This window comes from Dermacentor andersoni, chromosome 2 (genome assembly GCF_023375885.2).
Source record: "Dermacentor andersoni chromosome 2, qqDerAnde1_hic_scaffold, whole genome shotgun sequence".
NCBI lineage: Eukaryota > Metazoa > Arthropoda > Arachnida > Ixodida > Ixodidae > Dermacentor > Dermacentor andersoni.
Genome location: NC_092815.1, coordinates 132,920,156 through 132,939,804, shown reverse-complemented (window position 1 = coordinate 132,939,804; position 19,649 = coordinate 132,920,156). Strand labels below are relative to the sequence as shown.

General features: G+C 45.8%; 1 protein-coding gene across 1 annotated transcript in view; it reads left to right on the top strand.

Moving 5' to 3' along the window:
* LOC129387322 (uncharacterized) overlaps positions 1-19,649 on the top strand; it is a 37,514-nt gene that overhangs the window by 8,576 nt on the left and 9,289 nt on the right. Inside the window, exon 2 of the mRNA XM_055076240.2 lies at positions 14,167-14,279. The gene's annotated coding sequence lies outside the window, so the exon portion shown is untranslated. The remainder of the gene's footprint in view (positions 1-14,166; positions 14,280-19,649) is intronic.

Genomic DNA, 19,649 nt, shown 5'->3' with positions numbered 1-19,649 from the left:
CCACAGCACCACACAGTCAAGCACTCTTGAATTACGCAAAGCAGTTCGCAACACAAGGAGTCCGTTTTTACTCACTGCTCAACTATGGTCATGACCAATTTAATATGATCATCACACCTGACGTCATAAGTCTGCTAGATGTCCTAGATTACTGTAGCTGCTCCAGAACCATTTCAAATCTTGTGCTTCTGCCACTGGATACAAAGAAGTTCAACATTACCTGTGAAGGTACAGATACACAAGCATAGATCGGTGAACTCGCTCATGAGTTGACTTACACAGACTGAGACCGACCTGTGAGTCTCCGTCTGAATGAGCCTAGCTAATCAAATTTTGGTGAGCATGTCTGAGTGAGTTTTATTTTGCCGACATATGCACTGAAGTATATACATGCAGATTGTTTTGGTGCAAGGTGAAAGTTGTGAGTCACCCGCTGCGGTTGCTTAGTGGCTATGGTGTTGGGCTGCTAAGAACAAGGTCACGGGATCGAATCCCGGCCACGGCGGCCACATTTCGATGGGGGAGAAATGCGAAAACACCTGTGCACTTAGATTTAGGTGCACATTAAAGAATCTCAGATGGTCCCAATTTCCGGAGTCCCCTATTACAGCGTGCCTCATAATCAGGTCGTGGTTTTGGCACATAAAACGGCATGATTTATTATTATTATTAAAGTTGTGAGTCAGTGTAAAGCTTGAGCTGCCTCGTACAGCAACAGCTTGTGTGGGGTCTCGCTAGCAAGTTCATTTGCCATCAGGACTATATATAACTGCCAACATTGCTGACTTCTTGTTGTTCTGGAGGCATTGTCTTCTATGGCAGTCAGTTAATTCTCTCTCACTGTGCACTCAGTCTTCTAGCCTTCCAAATCTTTAGTGCTACCGTGAAGACTATGCTATCAGTAATTTATAAAGTAGTGCATACTGCCATCAGTGATACCGCGTTAACTATATACTCATGTTTAAATCGCATATTGTAGACACCTGCTATAGTAAGTAAAAGACTCAAGTACACATACATTTCAGTGAACATACCCATACCCAAACACATCTTTGCATGGGTCCTATTCTTTATAATATCCAATAACTCCCAATGTAACACGAAGTTTGCATAATTTGAAAATCTAGTGAAAGTAAAGAAATGATAAAGTCCAAAAACATAAGCTCAATATCTTGCCGAAGTTAAATGCTGAAAATGCAGAACCCTAACTACAGTAAACTGTTGTTGACACGAACTCTGATATCTCGAAATATCAGCTAAGTCGAATTTTTTTTTTCCGGCCATGCTGTCAACCCATGTGTTTTTCACATCTTATATCGAAAACCTTCTATGCCTAACTTCAGATATCTTGAAATCTCCACTTCGAAAATACCAAGGAAAAGACGACGGGGCAGCGCCGCTTGCACTCGCTTTGGTGGCAGATCGTTAGCACAGACCCTGTGCCAGACCACGCTCCCCAGTTATCTTTGCCCTTTCTCTCTTTCTGTTCCACCGCTACCGCGCAGTTGCTAGGTTGCTCGCTGCCACTTTGTTGTGGCCTCACGACATGCAGCGGTGAGCTGCAGTCTTTCTTTCTTTTTTTTTTCCATCATTTAGGACGCTATCAGTGAGGCATCAGTATGGTCACAGCGAAATAATCGTGACCTTGAGGTACGATGATTGTCACTTTTTAGCAGGCATGATCAGCAGACGCACTGTGCCCAAAAGAAGCCAGCATTCGAGCTCACAGCGATCACCAAGATTGCCTCTGGAGGAAGTCTCACTTCATGCTCGCGTAACTGTATGTGTGAGGCATAAACGCCGCGTCACTCGCACGCGTCTGCTAAAAGCATTAGCTCTTGCGCTAGTTCAGTTTCACTTTTCGAAGTGAGGTTGTCCTGAATTCATTATGATGAAGAAAGTAGCAGCGTCCACTTTTTGGATGTCTGGAATGGTTATGCTCGGATGGCTGGCTTCAAATATTGCATTAGGATTGTCTCAATTCTCTGACAAGCATAATGTCGGCCAGTAACACAATTGCCCATAGATCCCAACGTGTCCGGTGTCGATCGATGCACTTGAGAGAGACCGAGGATATTACTGGCGGTATTTTAGAAAGGTTCCACGTGGTCTATACGTGGCCAGTGGGCTTCTCTTTTCATGATTTTGCTTACCTTGAAAAATTTCCCCGGTTTTTACAGCTTTAAGTTGTGATTTACGGGATATGAGAATGTGGTGCAAGAATTTGTAACGTATACGTGTGTGTGTGGGGGGGGAGTGGTGGGTGTTCTCTGAACTTGGGGCACCATAACGTAAAGCTATTCCAAACTTTTCTATTCCATTTCTACAATCAGCCCTCCGCGATTGGTCAAAAACATTTTTGGACCACCCCTTCTTCGCCTGTCTGTCACGCAACATAACGAAAACCGCGATAGCTCCCCATCTGATATGCCGTGTACACGCTGATTACGCATGGTTTGACTGAACAAACAAAAAATAGTTATTTCTGATTCGACGCCTTTTCGCCATTAGCCCTCAACTATTGGTCAAGAGTTTTCAGGCTGCACCCACTGCACCTGCCTGTCACGTGACGTCACAAAACCGTGAAAACTCACCACGGCAAAGTGACGCGTACGTGTTAAAGATGCATTAATATGCCGAACAAAACTGAATTTTCTTCTGAATAGCCGCAGGCTGCCCCATTCCGAAACAAATAAAAGATGGCTACTACCGATCACTAAGGCACTGGCTACTCGCACCTGCCGGAGAGCATGGGTTTATTTGCGTATAATAAAGCTTTCTGTGTGGCCATGTAACATTTTCGAGCACTTTCGGCACGTTTACGACCTTGTTCTACCAATGCTTCTTTGCTGAGGATCCGTTTTAGTGCCATTCTTAAGCTTCCATTGCATGCCGCGTCGATTTTGGACCGGCCACCGCAAGCTAAGTAAGGGAAAGCAGACCAATCGCCCTCTTCATCTGGTTAACGATTTTCAGTGCACTGGCTCGGCCCCATTGAATCCCTCTCCACTTGAGTGTGCTCCTCGCCTCTTGTCAGCCAGTTAAATAAGACAAGCCGCTCAGTGTAGGCAATGTTATTCATTTTTCAAGCAAACAAAAGTGACCTCCTATCATCGAGGAGAGCGCTTGGTTGGTCTGTTCAGACAACCCTGCGAGTTAAAGGGCTCCTAAAGGGCACCAATTAAAGGGCTCCTAAAGCACTCTGAGCTCAAAACTTATTTGACTAATGTGTACCAGTCTACAATGAATGCATAACCTAAATAATTTTTTTTTTAATGGTGCCATATTAGCGAAGTTACAGGTGTTTGACGAATGACTATGCAGCCACTGCAGTTTCTCACTCACTTTCACTATATTCTCCCCACTGGTGTTCTCTTCTCCTCAACTCATACTCTAATGCAACTCGGTGTAGTGCAGTGAAAGCTACAGGTCCCACCAACACACGAAAAGAAACGATTATCCGTGTACTCTGTGTGATGCCCACTCATTAGAAGTTTCATGAAAGGTTTAGCGGTGCACAATGGGGAGAGGAAGCCCTTCTTCTTTCTTGGAACACACAGTTGGTCCTCGTCGTGCTGGTGCTGTCATCCCTCTTCAACCGACCATTTGAGAACTTTTACCCTGGCGACGTCACCTGGTGAACCCTGTTGAGACAATGTTGAGACTGTTGAGGCGAAGAAGGCACTAGAAAGGCCAGGAGAGAAGCATGGGATTGGTTCTTCTTTAATTTGCGGTGTCACCACAACATGTGGTGCTGCCGCATTCACCAAAAAGTGATTGTCACGGCATTCTATACATGATGCTCATGTTTATTTGAAATGTGTGAAAAGGCATCAGAGGTGGTTTGGGGCCTTTTAATTTCACATTAAAGCTCCGTTGCTGTCTAGCATGACCATTGAAGCACAGCAGAGTGCTCCAATGTAACTAGTCAAACACGCCATTAGTTTGATTTAACTGTTCCAAGTGGTTTTTTAGAAATGCCCATGCATAACTTAGAGGCAACATATGCAGCTATTACATCCTCGCAAATCAAAAGCATATAACGTAAGATTGTTTTCTGAGCAATGTAAATTAATTTCACAGCAAAGCCGAGTGTGAAGGGAATGTTACCAGTAGCTTAAGTTCTATGTCCATCACTGCCACATGGACAGAGGAGTCTGTGTGAAGGTTAGTAGTGTGCACATAGGTCGGTATACTCATTCAGGAGCATATTGACTCGTACTCGCTCCGCACTCACTTTAGAGGCATAAGATAGAGCATTAATGAATGATGAATTAAAGGTGCGGGTGGGCATGAGTTCGAGTGGATCGAGTGAGTGTCGGTGAGGTTGAGTGGATGTGAGCATGAACAGGAGTCGGTATTTGTTAATGTGAGCATTTGAATGGTAAGAATGTGAATGTGAATGGTTAATGTGAATCAGTAATGTTGAAATTGAGTGAATGTGACTATTAACTTGAATGACTCTTGGCAAGTCTGAGTGGATGTGAATATGTGTGTATAAGTGCTGGAAAGTGGGCTTGGACAGGACTATGGGCTTTAGTGGGTGCTGGTAAGTAGTGGAAGTGACTATGAATGTAAGTGTTGTTATAAGTATGAGTAGGTGCGAGTAGGAACATGAATGAAGGCCAACAAGTGGGAGTGCACAAATGTCTGTGAGTACAAAGCCTGCAAAAATATTGGTGAGTGAGTGCGAGTGGGTGTCCCCTTATTCTGCCAACCTTATGAGTGCAGATGATGGCTAGAATGAATGAGTGGTTCATGGTGCCATTCCGTGTTGCCTTTTCCAGTGATGTACAGCCGTGGTATTTGTACTTATAATTTTTTATTCTTTTGGCTATAGGCAATGGCAGAGTTGCAATTGAGTTGATTTACTTTCACGTAGATCTTGCAATAAAATAAAGTCGGCTGATGCAAGACAAGGGTAAGTGGGCATTGCTGGGAGAGGTCTTTGTCCTACAGTGGTCATGAAATAAGCCAATAATCATTGTTATGTTTAGCACACACTACCAAAAATGATGAGGCAATTGTTTTTTGCCCTTATAACAAAGTACCAGCTCCATAACCGAGTGTGTACCTGAAAATGTGTCAAGAGCCTAACTGTTTGTCGCTCTTACAAAAAAAACCAAAAATGCACTGGAATGCAAGAGCAGGACAAAGAAATGACATGCACAGGACATACAGAGGCTCTGTTTAAACATCTGATTATGTCAAAAACACTTGCAAGCCTGCACTTGCAGCTGAATTCAACTGTTTTTTAAAGGTTCAATCTGTGCCCATATTTTTTCTAAGGAGGAAAAGCTATTTGTTTTGAGCTTTGTGTGTTGAACATAGGATAGTTCGAACAAGAGGGAATGACACACGTATATGTTATGTGTGCTAATAGCCATGGTAGAGTTGCTGTACATTATATTTTCTGGCAAAATGGGGGGCTGTGTACAGAAAAGTCAACGAAAACAAGAAGAGGAATTATATAAGGGTAGGAATGCAAAAGGGTGAGAACTGCACGTAAATGTGTACATGCAGGAGAACATTGACCAAAATGAGAGTACGAGGACATCAATTCCTAAATAGGTCTCGTTTGTAGGCTGTAGCCTCACGCAACCTCTTTCAAGCCATCAACCGAATCTTTACTACTGCAGCATATCTAAGTTGGTCTTGAAATGAAAGCTAGGCTTGGACTAGCAGAATGATCCTCCTTGCATGAAGACAATGCCTATCACAATTTGCAGTGTATGTTTTCACTGTATAGTGCCTGCTTCTGAAGACTTCTGAAATGTTACGCGAACGAAGGATTAAGACTGGAGATTATTTACAAAGTATATTTAAGAAAGGTAACTGCAGTGCTGGCCAGTTCAGTCGACAGCTCGAGAGCCAGAGAGCATTCGTCGTCTTCGTTGGGGCGCCTGCATGCATCTGCCACAAAAAATGATGCAATATGCATGTATCATTACCCCCGGCGGCAGAAGCACTGTCCCAGGGCGTTCAAATAGCGGTGATAACAGGAGAGTAATATGACTTGAGGCATGTGGCATGCACGACGTCAGTGGAATTCGGGGCAGATGACGCACTGGCACTGATTGGGGCGATTTCGTAGGTTACTGGAGTCACGGCCCGCAGCACTCGATATGGGTTTGTGTACCGAGACGGGAGTTTTTCTGACAGGCCGACGTGACGAGTCGGGGACCACAGGAGTACCAGAGATAGACGTCTCTGCGTTGGCAATCGTATAAGCGCCGTTGCTTCTCTTGAGAGGTCAGAAGGCGAGCACGGGCAATTTCGCGTGCTTGGGCTGCCCTGGTGATGGCGTCAAATGCATACTTGCTGGTCTCTGCTGCGGTGGATGGAAGGGATGCATCCAGTGGCAATGTGGGTTCTCGGCCGAACAGCAGAAAGAACGGAGAATAATCGGCAGTGTCGTGACACGGAGAATTACATGCAAAAGTGACATAGGGTAGGGCAAGGTTCCAATCAGTATGGTCGGACGAGACATACTTTACACGCGTGTCTGTTAGGGTACGATTCAGACGCTCAGTGAGACCATTGGTCTGTGGATGGTAAGATGGAGTCAACTTGTGCTTGGTGGAGCAGGACTGCAGGATGTTGGCGATGACTTGAGAACAAAATGTCTGACCATGGGCTGTGAGCAGTTGGTGTGGAGCACCATGCTGCAGAATCATGTCGCGTAAAAGAAAATTGGCGACATCTGTGGCGCAGCTTGTTGGAAGCACCCTGGTGATGGCATAGCGCGTGGCATAATCTGTCGCCACAATATTGTATTTAAGGCAAATAAATGTTTACTTTGCAGCACATTTCAGACTCGTCACTTAATCCAAACATTGTATAGTGTGAGCTCATTTTGCAGACTATGTCAAATCAATATATGTTAACTGTATTTACATTGCTTCAGTGAAGCTTACACTGCACTGATAGTTGCCATCTTATCTTTTCCCATTGTTGTGTATCAGCCGGACGCCAGGGTGGAACAGACAACGTTTATTGATGCAGTTCTCTTTTATAGGGTGATGAACATGTGATCCGCCGACTGCTGCTTGTGTGGCTGATAAGTGATACTCACGAAAATTCAGTGTGACATGCGATATCAGTACACAACATTCCTTTCTCCGAAGATTCGTTACACGATTCCAATATGTCTGGTTAGTCATCAATGCCATAACGTGCAACTGGCAGTCAAAAGCGTGTTGATCTTTGCGGCTCGACCGGGTCTTGGGTAGCATGGCCCGGACTTGCCCCTGCGGTTGCTTCTGTGCTGGCCGGCAGCTGTTGAAGCCATCTGGCTGTAGGAGAAAGCCTGACGTGATAGTCTGCACTTGGGACTGGATCGGCTTCGAGCCTCGTCCAGGCGCTCCTCAACTGGTTCCGGTGCCTGTGATGGCGCTCGCCATTGTCTAGCTGGACGATGTACTACACCGGGCCTCGGACTGCCGCAACCCTGGCCACCTTCTACCTTGGACCTGGACAAAAGCTTTTAACGTAGACCGTGCCACCGACACGGAACCTCTTAATCTGCGGTCGTTGCAGTTCAGGCGCGTGTTGCCAGTTCAGGCGCATATTGCCAGTCTGGATGAAGTCTGTCCAAGGCTGTCCTCAGCATTCGTCCGATCATTAATTCTGCCGGAGATTCTCCCGTGACCAAATGTGGCGTCATGTGCTGTTTAAACAGGAACCGCGAAATCTTGCTCTGCTTTGAACCTTCCTGTTGCTTCTTTAATGCTTCTTTAATTTCTCTTACCATACTCTCTGCCCTACCATTACTGGTGGCATTAGAAGGTGCAATGAAAATAACATGCACACCATTACACTTTAGAAACGTTTGCAACTCCGAGCAAGTGAAGGCTGTGCCGTTATCTGAAACGATAATGTCTGGCACATCGTGTGTCACAAACATCTTCCTTAAGCTGGTGACGACAGCTGCAGCCTTCATAGATGACATGACTTCGACCTCAGCTCAGTTGCTGTACGTGTCTACCTCGATTAAGAATACTTCTCCATTAACTGGGCCAGCGAAATCAATGTGTAGGCGACTCCAAGGTTGATCTGGCTTGATCCAGAAATGCACTGGAACCATGGGATTGTTTGCCGGTTACTCTGACATGGCTGACAGTGCCATACAAGCTCTTCAATTTCAGGGTCCATTTTCGGCCACCACATGAGCCCTCTAGCTGACGCTTTCATGGCACTCATCCCAGGGTGATTTGCACGCAGGAGTTGAAGCACACTTTCTCTTGCTGTGTTAGGAATTACAACGCAATTCCCCCACAGTATGCAATCACGATGCAATGACAACTCTGACTTCCTCACCTTGTAAGGTGAGAACTTGCTGTTCAGTTGTGTTGACGGCCAGCCACTAAGGATCCATTCCTTTACCATGGATAAGACTTTGTCCTTCTTGATCAGCATAGCGATGTCCGCCACCTGCAGCAGTGCGCACTCGACCTCTTCCAACAGGAGCACGTCCCCAGGTGGCTGTGGCTCGTCTTCGTCTCCCGGAGCTGGCAGATGACTGAGTGCATTGGCGTTGGAGTTGTCTTGGCCTCGCCTGTACTGAAGGCTGTAGTTATACGCAGACAAACATAAAATCCAACGGGGCATTCTGGGTGACACAACTTCAGGCACTCTCTTGTCCGTGTTAAACAGGCCCAGTAGCTGCTTGTGGTCTGTTATAACCGTAAATTCTCGCCCATCCAGGTACTGGTGGAACCATTTTACGCCAAAGACGACAGCCAAGCCCTCTTTATCAATCTGAGAATAGTTACGTTCACTGGCTCCAAGTGTCCGAGAAGCATAAGCTGTTCCTTCCCGTCAGTCGCACGATGGGCTAGCACTGCCCCCTCTCCCACAGGAGATGCGTCGCAGCACAAAATTAAAGGACGTTTGGTGTCATAGGGCACGAGTACAGTGTCGGAGCTAAGCAATCTTTTTCGTCTCTGAAACGCACGTTGGTGCTCACTTGTCCACTTCCATTCGTGGTCATAGTCGAGCAGTCGATAGAGTGGTTCTGCTGCTTCAGTCTTGCCCTTGAGGAAATTGCTGTAAAAATTTAGTAACCCCAAAAAGCCCAAGAAGGCTTGCAGCTCCTTCTTGCTTGTGGGTGCAGGTGCATTATGGATGGCGCCTGTCTTGCTTCGGCTCGGATGTATTCCCGTGTCATCAATCCTGTGACCCAAGAATTCAATGCTCGCTTGGTTGAATTCGCACTTGTCCTTATTTACTCTTAACTGCGCATTCTGCAGACGCGATACCATGGTCTCTAATTTCTCGGCATGCTCTTCTGCATTATGGCCAGAAATCAAGATATCATCAAGATAGGCTTTCACGCCGGGAATGCCTGCTAACAGCGTGTCAATGACTCGTTGAAACCCACGGCGCCACCGAAATTCCAAACGGCAGCCGTTTGACTTTGTACAGTCCTTTATCGTGTTAACTGTGAGCATTTCAGCCGTCTTATCGTCTAGCGTAAGCTGTTGATAAGCTCGAGCTAGATCCAGCTTTGTAAACAATTTGCTTCAACTCAGATCTGTGAGCATTTCACCGGTAGTGGGCAAAGGGTGCCAGCTGCTCTTAATAGCTTTGTTTAGGGTGCTACGGTAGTCGCCGCACAGGAGTAAGGTTCCGTCTTTTTTTCTTACCACTACCAGTGGTGTGGCCCAGTTGAAGTATGCGACGGGTTCTCATACCCCTTGTTGCACCAAGCGATCCGCTTCCTTGCCCACATCGTCCTTGAGGGCCAGTGGAACTGGTCAACATTTGCGGAACACCGGTTGGGCGTCGTCTTTCATTTCGATGTGAACTGGTGGTCTATTGAAGCCAGGAAGGTTCCTGCGAAACACCTCGGAAAAGCATGAGAGCATGTCTTCCGCGTTTACTTGCTGGATTCCCTACAAGCAAACGCCTAACGGCCTAAACCAGTTTCGCCCAATCGGGCTGTTGCCTTGATTCTTTACTGCCAACAGAGGCAGCTTTGCCTTCTGGCCCCTGAATTCTACCAAGACGGTTGCTCAACCCAGCAGTGGTAACGCCTCCTTTGACCAGGTTACGAGAGTTGTTCCAGAATCTTGGAGTGGTTTTCACCTGAATTTCTCTCGATTACTCGAAATGTATCTTCACTCACAATTGAGCACGAGGCTCCAGAATCAACATCCATCAAGACTTCGTGCCCTTGTATCTGTACTTGAACCATTAACTTCTGTTCTTGCTCATTCACTTCGCAGAGTGAAAACAATGCACTCATTTTGTACACGCCCTTGCTCTTTTCAACTTTCCTCTTTTGCTAAGGCGTCGTCTTCCGGGCCACTCTACTTTCGTCTTTTGAACGACAAGCCCTCGCTATATGTTCAACCCTTTTGCATTTGAAGCATGCCGCTTTTCTAAAGCTGCATAAATGCGAGTGTGCTTACTGTTGCAACGGTAGCAATTGGAGCCCTCTGCCGCAGAGTCTTGCTTCGTGTGGGTTGCTTGTATCATGCCCTGGCAGTACTTTGTCTCGTCTCGGCCTTGCATGCGCATGTCTCACTGTTGCTTGGCTGTCGCTTCTGTGCTTACGGCCATGTCATATGCAACCTTGAATGTAAGGTCGTGATCTGCAAGAAGTCACTGTTGAACTGCTTCGTTCTGGAGGCTGCATACAAAACGATCTCGCATCATGATGTCCAACAGAAGCTGCTCATCGCCAAAACCACAGTCTTCGGCTAGCTTCACGATGACGTAGTCCACAACCGATTCCTCGGCAGCCTGGTTTCTCTTGTAGAACAAGAACCTTGCGTACAGCTCTGAAGGCTTTGGATGCAGGTGCTTGCGAACCACCGTCTTAATTTCGTCGTAGGTTGCTGCTGTCGGTCTTGCTGGCTTCACCAGAGTTACGATGAGCCTGTACGCTTCTTCACAGCAACAACTCAGCAGGATGGCTCTTTTCTATTCTTCTTTCACTACCTTTTTTGCTGGAAATGTTTGCTTCACAGAACATTTCCAGCGTCTTGACGTATTCATCCCATGTCTCGTTCGTGCCGAGACGATACTCGCCGATCCTGTCGACGGCCATCACCATCGCTTCCTCGCCGCCAACTGTTGTGTATCATCCGGACGCCAGGGTGGAACAGACAACATTTATTAATGCAGTGCCCTTTTATAGGGTGATGAACATGTGATCCGCCAACTGCTACTGGCATGGCTGATAAGCGATGCTCATGAAAATGCAGTGTGACAAGCGATATCAGTACACAACACCCATTTTTCTGTCTCCAAGAGCAGTGTAGCCAACCAGCACAGCACGATCAAGTTCCCTGGATTTCCTTCTGTTTCTTTCTGTATCTTTCTACGTAATTACAGCTGGCCACTGTTGCGATTATGGTGTTGAGATGTAACACCTAATGCACATGGCTTTGCAGAGTTCCATTTTTGAATTTGATCTTCTATCATAATCAGTATGTTCTTGTATTACTTGATCTGCATTGCAGCAGAGCTCCAATGACGTTCATGATGTACCCGCACATGGAAGTGTGGTAAATTTTATCTCTGCCTCTTCAGATGCAACAATGAATAAAAATTATGCTGATCCCACGCACTGTGGGAATTGATGTAATGCAAAGCATTTTGACGGTAGCTGGCTGTCCAGCATTGCTGTGGTTCTGCAAAATGTTACTAGAGGGACCAACGTGTTCCTGCAAGGTTAGCGATTGTCCTTTGAATGACAGTGTGCGTGATGACAGCAGCGAGGCATTGACAATAGTATGGTGATGATAGCAGCGGCATGGCAGCTGATTTATTGTTTTCCAGCGAATAACTATCATAATCTCTTGTGTGACTTGGGCCGGTCCCAAGGGCATAACATTATGGTAGAAACTGCTACACTCTTGCTTTTATAAACTTATGTGACATGATGCATGTGAAGTGCAATGGTAAAGTCTACAATTATTTGTGCATTCCATTCCTGCACCTGTGGTACACACGCATGTGCTCTCACTGTTAAAAAAAAATTGTGGCTATGACCCCAATGGGAGGCACACACCAATAATCTCAAAGCAACAGTTGGCTTTGGCATGGGAGAAGTATGCATGCGTCTGTAGCTGATGGGTAGAGCACTGGAATTGCACGAGAGGACAATGGATCAATCGCACTATTACACATTTTTTTTTTATTGGGGCAGCCTGAAATGAGGCGAGGCAGGAACGTACCTACAGCAAAGTGCCTACAGCAAAGTGCCTGGTATGAGGCACAGATGCTTCACATGAAAACGTTAAACCTCAATTATCTCTACATTTGTTGTAGCAGATCAACTTGCCAGTGCAATTAGCAACCATAAATTGTGCCATGTGGGAAATACATACTTAGCTAAACGCCATCAGATTCTGTATAATGTTTAGGTGAGGATTAAAAGCTTCGTCACTAAGCATGCATGAGCAGAGAGAAGGTAAGAAAGGAGGACAACTCTCCTTTACTGGATGTCCCGTGATAAAGTTGCTTGTTCTTTACTTCTTTGAAACAGCTACAGTGAAAGCTCGTTAATTCGAACTTCAATAATTCGAATTTATGGATAATTCGAACTGTACGATTTGGTCTGGCCAAGCTCCAACAGAAGTCTATGTATAAAAACGTCCGTTAATTCGAACGCGAGGAGGTTCCCTCACGGATAATTCGAACTACGCTCGCCTGGCACAAGGCCAGAGAAACGCGCCTACTGCCTACACACAAGGCTGCATTGCCTCCTAAACAGAGAGAACGGCGAGAGAAGGCAAAATCGGAAAAAAATCTAACCGACGCGGGGTCAGCCAGAAGGCAGCGGCGGCTGCCGCCTCTCCGTTCTACGTAACCTCCGAGACTTCTTGCCCGTTGTGAATCTCGGAGGCTTTGCAAATCTTGTACAGCTGCTAATGTTGTGCGGAGATGGCACGGCAAGCGCCAAAACACAGCGAATCAAGTACGTCGCAGCTGCGCTTGCAATCAAGAACCAACGAATCAGGGCCTTCGCCACCTTCACATGTTCATCGTCTTTGTCTCTGCAGTCTTCATCGGTTGTGTACCTCTGTTTTCAGCTTAGGAGGTATCGGCCGTCGCGATTCATTGTGATGGTGTTAAGCCTCAGCTAACGTTTGTTTCGGTGGACATCGGTGGTGTGGCACAGTCGGACCCAGAGCTTCGACTTGAAGATGGTGTGTGCCCGCGGCACACGCCATCGCTTTCTGACACGCCAAATTTCTGACATGCCCTACTGCTTCCAAATCGCAGTGTACTGTTGCTCTCCTTCACTTTCGTTAGTCCGAACTTTCGTTAATTCGAACTGAAGCGGCTTCCCCTTGCGGTTCGAATTAACGAGCTTTTACTGTATTTCTCTGATTCGGACATTCTTGTTTGTCCATGATTCACGGTGGTTGCCATATTGTTTATTTTGATTTATGAAGGTGATCACGGTGGGTCACAAGGAGCCCATACTCTATGCAGTTGTGCTGAATTAGTACGCATTCGTGGTGACTGTGTAGGTGTTTGCTTGTAGGTGATACTAGCTTTCAGTTTGTTGTTCTTCCCATGTGTGGAAGCAGCATGTTAACAAACAGTCATAGTCGAGCAGGGAGATATGCTTTTCTTTATTCTTTTATTAATAAGATAAACTGTTCATTGTTAGCGGTGTAAGTGAATACCTCAAAGGTCATGATAATTGAAAGTTTGCCTTTGCTTGCATGGAGTGCACCAATCAATGTGTTTTCTCCTTGACAGGAAACAGCATGGAGGTAGAAATTTCTGGGGCATGCTCTTATTTAGTACAAGCCCACCCTCACTCTTCCACAGTTTCAAGTTTTAAGTTTAATTCATCTCAAGTTTCAGAGTTTATTCATCATCATAATATTTAGACTTGCACATCATTATTTAGACCCCTAACCAAATAGTACCAGTTCAAGGTTATTTACATGCAGGTGAGACAGAGATTGTGCTTTAAGAGGTAAAAAAAAAACGACAGTGCGGCTTCTTCTCTTTTTTTTTTTCTGCACAGTGTTTTAAGGGGTAAAAAAAAACGACACTGCGGCTTCTTTTCTTCTTTTTTTTCTGCACATAGTGTGCTGGGTGTGAATTGCTGGTTGGTGCAGTTAATCCTGCAAAAGCCTCCTCCAGCACAGGCTCAAACTAGCATACAAACGTTTCTGGCACACACTGTTGCAGGTGACCTCGAGTGGCATCGAGCAGTAATGGAGAAGTCCAACAATCACCTACTCATGGTTCCCCCCTGCCACCGTTTCTTGAAAGGTGTGCATTGTTTACCAAAACCATCTGAGGTAGGTGCAACAGCAGTAGCAACTTAAGGCTCCGAGATTCGGTTTTGGTAGCCTGTTTGCGCTTGACTGATGGCACATAATCCAATGAGAAAACTTCAGCCGTGTGGCTGAGGTATCAAGCGATAGGACATGTGTGTCTGCTGGGGCCCCGTCTGTTGAGACACGTGAGCCCAAGTCCCAGAATACACTTGGCCCTGAATTTGAGTGCATGGTTTGCAGTCGTACTTTAAACACCGTAAGAGGGTTGAATGTTCATGAAACTAGAATGCGCCACCGAGAAAGTGATGTGAAAGCTGCATTGGCAAAGAATGAGAGCACCAGAGGAAGCTGTAGCAGAGGACGGAGACGAGAAGTTGGTGGTAACAATCAAAGTGGCCACTAGGGAAACTGTGGCTGAGAGTGGCGAGTCAAATGAGTTTGATGAAACAAGCATGACCAAGGACTGAGTAGGAGAAAGGCTTGCCTTAGCAGACCGGTCTGCGGCATGCAGCCTTCGGCCACCCAGCCCCTGGTGAGGCCGTGCCGATGAACCATGGGTGAACCCTTGTGGTTCAGCAGCCGGCAACCACCAGGTGTCAGCCTGGATGAGTATGGGGGCAAGGTAAAAAGATGGGTGGCAGTTTCAACTACTGCCTGATCTGTTGTCAGGGGACAAGTCGAGAAAGGAGCTCGCGTGTTGCATGGCCTCCCGAAAATAAAGTGCCCTCTGAGATCTTTAGTCGTTCAGAAGAGGATGCCAGGGCCGCTGCAGGCGGTGCCAAAAAACGCTGCCTCGGCTGATGTGGTTGCAGCTGCAGGACCGTGCGCTGTGGGTAAGCTGAACCTGCAATGTCCAAAGTGTGGTAGAGGCTTTAGCACTCGCATTGGCCTCAGTCACCATATACATCACCAGCACTTGTCAGAGTTCAGTGTAGATATAGATCTCACACGGGTTAGAGCATATGTTGGGGTAGCGAAGAACATTTGGTGGCAACCAAAGAAGTTGAGCCTATGTATATATCCCAAAGTGTGTGTAATGTATGTTAATGAGAAACTTTCGGAGTACTGCAAGAGTAGGACATTTGACGTGATCAAATCACATTGCAGAGCCCCCAACTACAGAAGACTTGGTGAAAAAGTGAAGAACCGCCTCCGACCAACCATAACTTCTCAAGCTGGACAACCTTCTGACGAAGCCAAAAAAACTCCTGCACAGGACGAAACACAAGTAGTCAGAGAGGAACTGCAGAAGCTGACTGCAAAGCCACCCCGGAGGACATTCCGAGAGCACCGCCTGTTGGAGAGAACGAAGTGCTATCTAGATGGATCCGGCATATCAATAATGCTCAATGCATACTTGAGAGAGGTCTTCTCGAATCATGACGTGCGACCATCTAGAGCCCCAAGTTCAAAGTGAAGGTCTAGAGGTCTCGGTGATGGCCTTTGCTGAAGATCTTATTCTTACTACCAGTTCATTTGAGGGTCTTGTGGTCCACTTAAAGAACTTGGAGAAATTCCTCAGAGCAAGGCTCTTAGAGGCTAATGCAGAGAAATCATCTTCACTCGTTATCCTACCATCTCGTTGGTAAAAGTAAGCGAAAGTTTGTGACGATGAGTTCACGATCCATGAAAGGTGATTGCACCCAGCATGTGTGCATCCACCTGGCATTACCTAGGCATTACTTCTTCGACCAGAGTTTGCACAGAACGTCCTACTAAAGAAGAACTGCTGCGCTTGCTTGACAGAGTCAGTAAAGCTCCGTTAAAGCCACAGCGACGACTGGTAGTCCTGAGGTATTACCTGCTACCACGTCTCAACCATAGGCTGGTCCTTGGACCTGTGTCCGCTAAATCTGTTGACATTCGACAGACGCATTAGGTTGTTAGTCAGGAGGTGTCTGGCACTGCCAAAAGGCATGCTGTTGGAGTTTTTCTATGCAGATGTGGAAGAGGGTGGTTTGGGCATTCCTCGTGTGAAGATGACAATTCCCGTGCTGAGGCTGAGACGATTTGAGAACATGTTTCACTCTAATTTTGCCGCATGTGTCTTTGCTGCCACAAAGAACACCATGATGGAAGCAAAGTGTCAGGCAGAGTGATTTGCAACCCTTTAGAGGCACACGAATGACCTCAAGCAGGGGGCTATCCTAGTACTGGGCTAGAGAATTGCACAGCAAATATGATGGTAGACCACTTCCAGAGGGTGCTAATGCAAAGGGTTCGCCGAACGTGTCCAGGATGGCTGTTCTTTTCTTCAAGGCAGAGAGTACATCAACATGATAAAATTTCAAGCCAGTGCGATGCCGAACCTGACGAGATTAAGACGGGGAAGAGAGCTGCCTGAAAGACGCAGAGCAGGGTGTGAGACAGACGAATCACTTGGCCATATTTTACACTGAAGCGTATTGAAGCTGCTGCCTCTCCCTTTGCCTGTGCAATCCGGAGTGAAGTTGCAGCAGCCAGAAAATTGTCCTCGATTGCATCTTCTCATTGGAATCCTGGGGAACAAAAAGATACGGTCATGAAAATTTTCTGCTGCAATTAATATGCTAGATGCAAGGCTAAATGTTGCGCGAACACAATAAAGTGCTTCTGCAACAAATTGCTGCATATTTATTCCTGGCTGTACACATTATTAATGGTTGATCTGCTTGTGGTAAATGCGTTGTTGCATTGCTGTAATATAAATCCTGCAGTAGCCATGCAACTAGTATCCTTTAAGCCTATTGTCAGCTGGTATATTTTACCATTTTGGTGTTGAAAAAGTTGGTAACTTAGCATGCATTCTTGAATTTCTTTACATATGTTCTAGGCAAGGATGCCAAATGTTTCTTAAACTTCTGTGTTGGAGTCGGAGCATATTGGACAGAACAGTTCTTTTATTACGAGCATAGATTACGGGCATCAAGAACAGTTGCCCATATCTCTCCTACCAGTGCCAAGTCAAAAGTATTCTGCTGTATCAAACCTGGTGTAGAAATCTCCAAATTAAAGTTGGTGTTTTTAGCAAACTTCCATGATTTGCTCTGGCAAAGGACACAATATATTCTTCAGCGAGAGAAAAGCTACGAGATGTCTTTTAGAACGCTGGCTGCAAACATTTTTGCGCCTTCTATAATGTGACAATTCTAGAGCCACGGAGGTGCAACATATCTTTTCGGTTGAATAAGTGAAAAAAATATGCAGCTGCCTGGACAAGTCAATTTTAATTGAAAATTAATGATGCTGATGCTCACCGGTCTCGATAGAAAGAATTAAGGCTTTTCCACATTTTTCTGGCCACTGCTTCACTTGTAATGTCTCGTTTAGATGACTTGATATTTATTTACTTCATGTTGCACATTGGTTACTCTTGCCAACCCGTGTGTGTGTGTTCCACCAGTAAAATTTTGTATCACTTGATCATATTGGAAGTAAACACTTGTCTCAGTGTCACTTCTAATTGAAAACTATGTTACCTTTTGTCAATTATTTAGTGGCCAAGCTATGAAAGTTTTACACAGTGTTGAAGCACATGTAAATGGATAATTTCTGGCACATTGATTCCTGTGTGATTCTTTTTGAGACTAGTAAAGGTTAAAGGTACCAGGACTGCATCAATAAAATACCTGTCATAAATAAGAGAAACCAATGGGACTAGTAGTACTGAGAGGCATCTACTGAGACAATTCCAACAAAAGGTCTTGAATGGGCTTTGTATAAATGGATTTATCAACAGAAATTCACCTGCTCCCACGGCCTTATGGCATTCCTCTCTTTTCCATAGTTAGAATTGCATTTAATACTCTGCCACTATGCCAGAGTGAAATGACACCTGCCATGCTTCTGAAACCATGCGACTCTTTTGTATCTATGTGATCTTGATATTGTGTCATGCAAGTCTGTCGCATCATCCGATTTCTGAGGCCATGGTATACATGTAACAGTGGGATCTTCCACCACCAGGTGGTACCAATGCCCTATTGGTTGATATACTTAAGGACAAAGTCTTTCTTAGCAAGTTACCACCACATTTCCATATCTAGTGTTTCTAGCCTCTTACTGTGGGCGGATCCTGGTGATAATGATATTACCGGTGATCCCGGTAATATATATATATATATATATATATATATATATATATATATATATATATATATATATAATATTTTTCAATGGCAGGATTAGAACAGAGGACCCCTAGCACAGCAGGCCCATGCTCTAACTATTTGACCACAGGCACATGCCTCAGCAGGCACTTGACTGATGTACATCCTGTTCCGACTTCGGGCAATTGATTATAGTTGCTCATAGCATTTCCGGGCGACAAGCTATGGATTCTGGATTTCCAGAACTGAGCTATTGAGCAACAAGAACGAGCAATCGGTTTGTGCGACAGCCTGTTTCATTGCTTGAAGCTATCGCTCATTGCTGTCGCGCACAAGATCACTCTAATGGGGTTTGGGCTTAACCCATCCACATGACTAACAACATAGCGCGGTGCGCAGTGACTCCTGTCCCACGTTACCCCTAACTCGCTCAGGAAGACATAATAGTTCTGCAGAAACCCCCATGGTGGAGAAAAGTAATTATTAATATAATTTGTCCTGGACCAGGACAAATTTTTCTTCAACTGCGAAGCTTTACTTTGGGGGAACCCGTGTGGGTTTCCTTTGTAGCACTTAGCTAAGTTTGGGTGGATGTCTCATTTTCCCTTTAATAATTACTTCTCTCCACCTTGCGGGTTTCCGCGGAACTATTACATCAAACTCTTGCCTTTGCTTCTGAGTTTTTCATAAATTCGACTTCGCCTGCCATCTGCTAGCTGCCTGATTAGATCAGATGGTAGAGCAGCTGCCCCGGAAAGGCGGTGATCCTGGGTTTGAGTCCCGGACCATGTAGAATTTTTCTTCAACTGCGAAGCTTTTCTTTCGAGGAACCCGTGTGGGCTTCCTTTGTACCACTTAGTTACGTTTGGCACTTAGCTACGTTGCTGACTCAGGAACAGGACAGGGCTCAGTTAGTATCGGTTGCTCAGAAATATGGACGACCGAGGTTGGCACCGTTTTCACAGAATCCAGACAACCAAGATGAGTCAAACCTTGCTTCTTGCCAGGAAACCGTGGTGATGGAATTGGCAAGTCCTCCACAGAAGCACAGTCGGTACTATTGGGAGTTTGACACGGACTCTGGGTAGAGCGAAGATACTGCTCCGCGGAAGCTGCATTCAGTAGGTACTTTTTCATCTTTGGTAGCTTCTTTTCATGCTCTTTCTCTTTCTAACTTCATCTTTCGTTTAGACGCACCACTTTGATGCTTCCAACCGAGCATTTTCACATGAATGGATGCTAATTGTTCACCTGCCCGGTGAAGTGGCGCACGCTGCCTGGATGGTCCATGGCTGGCCGAGAG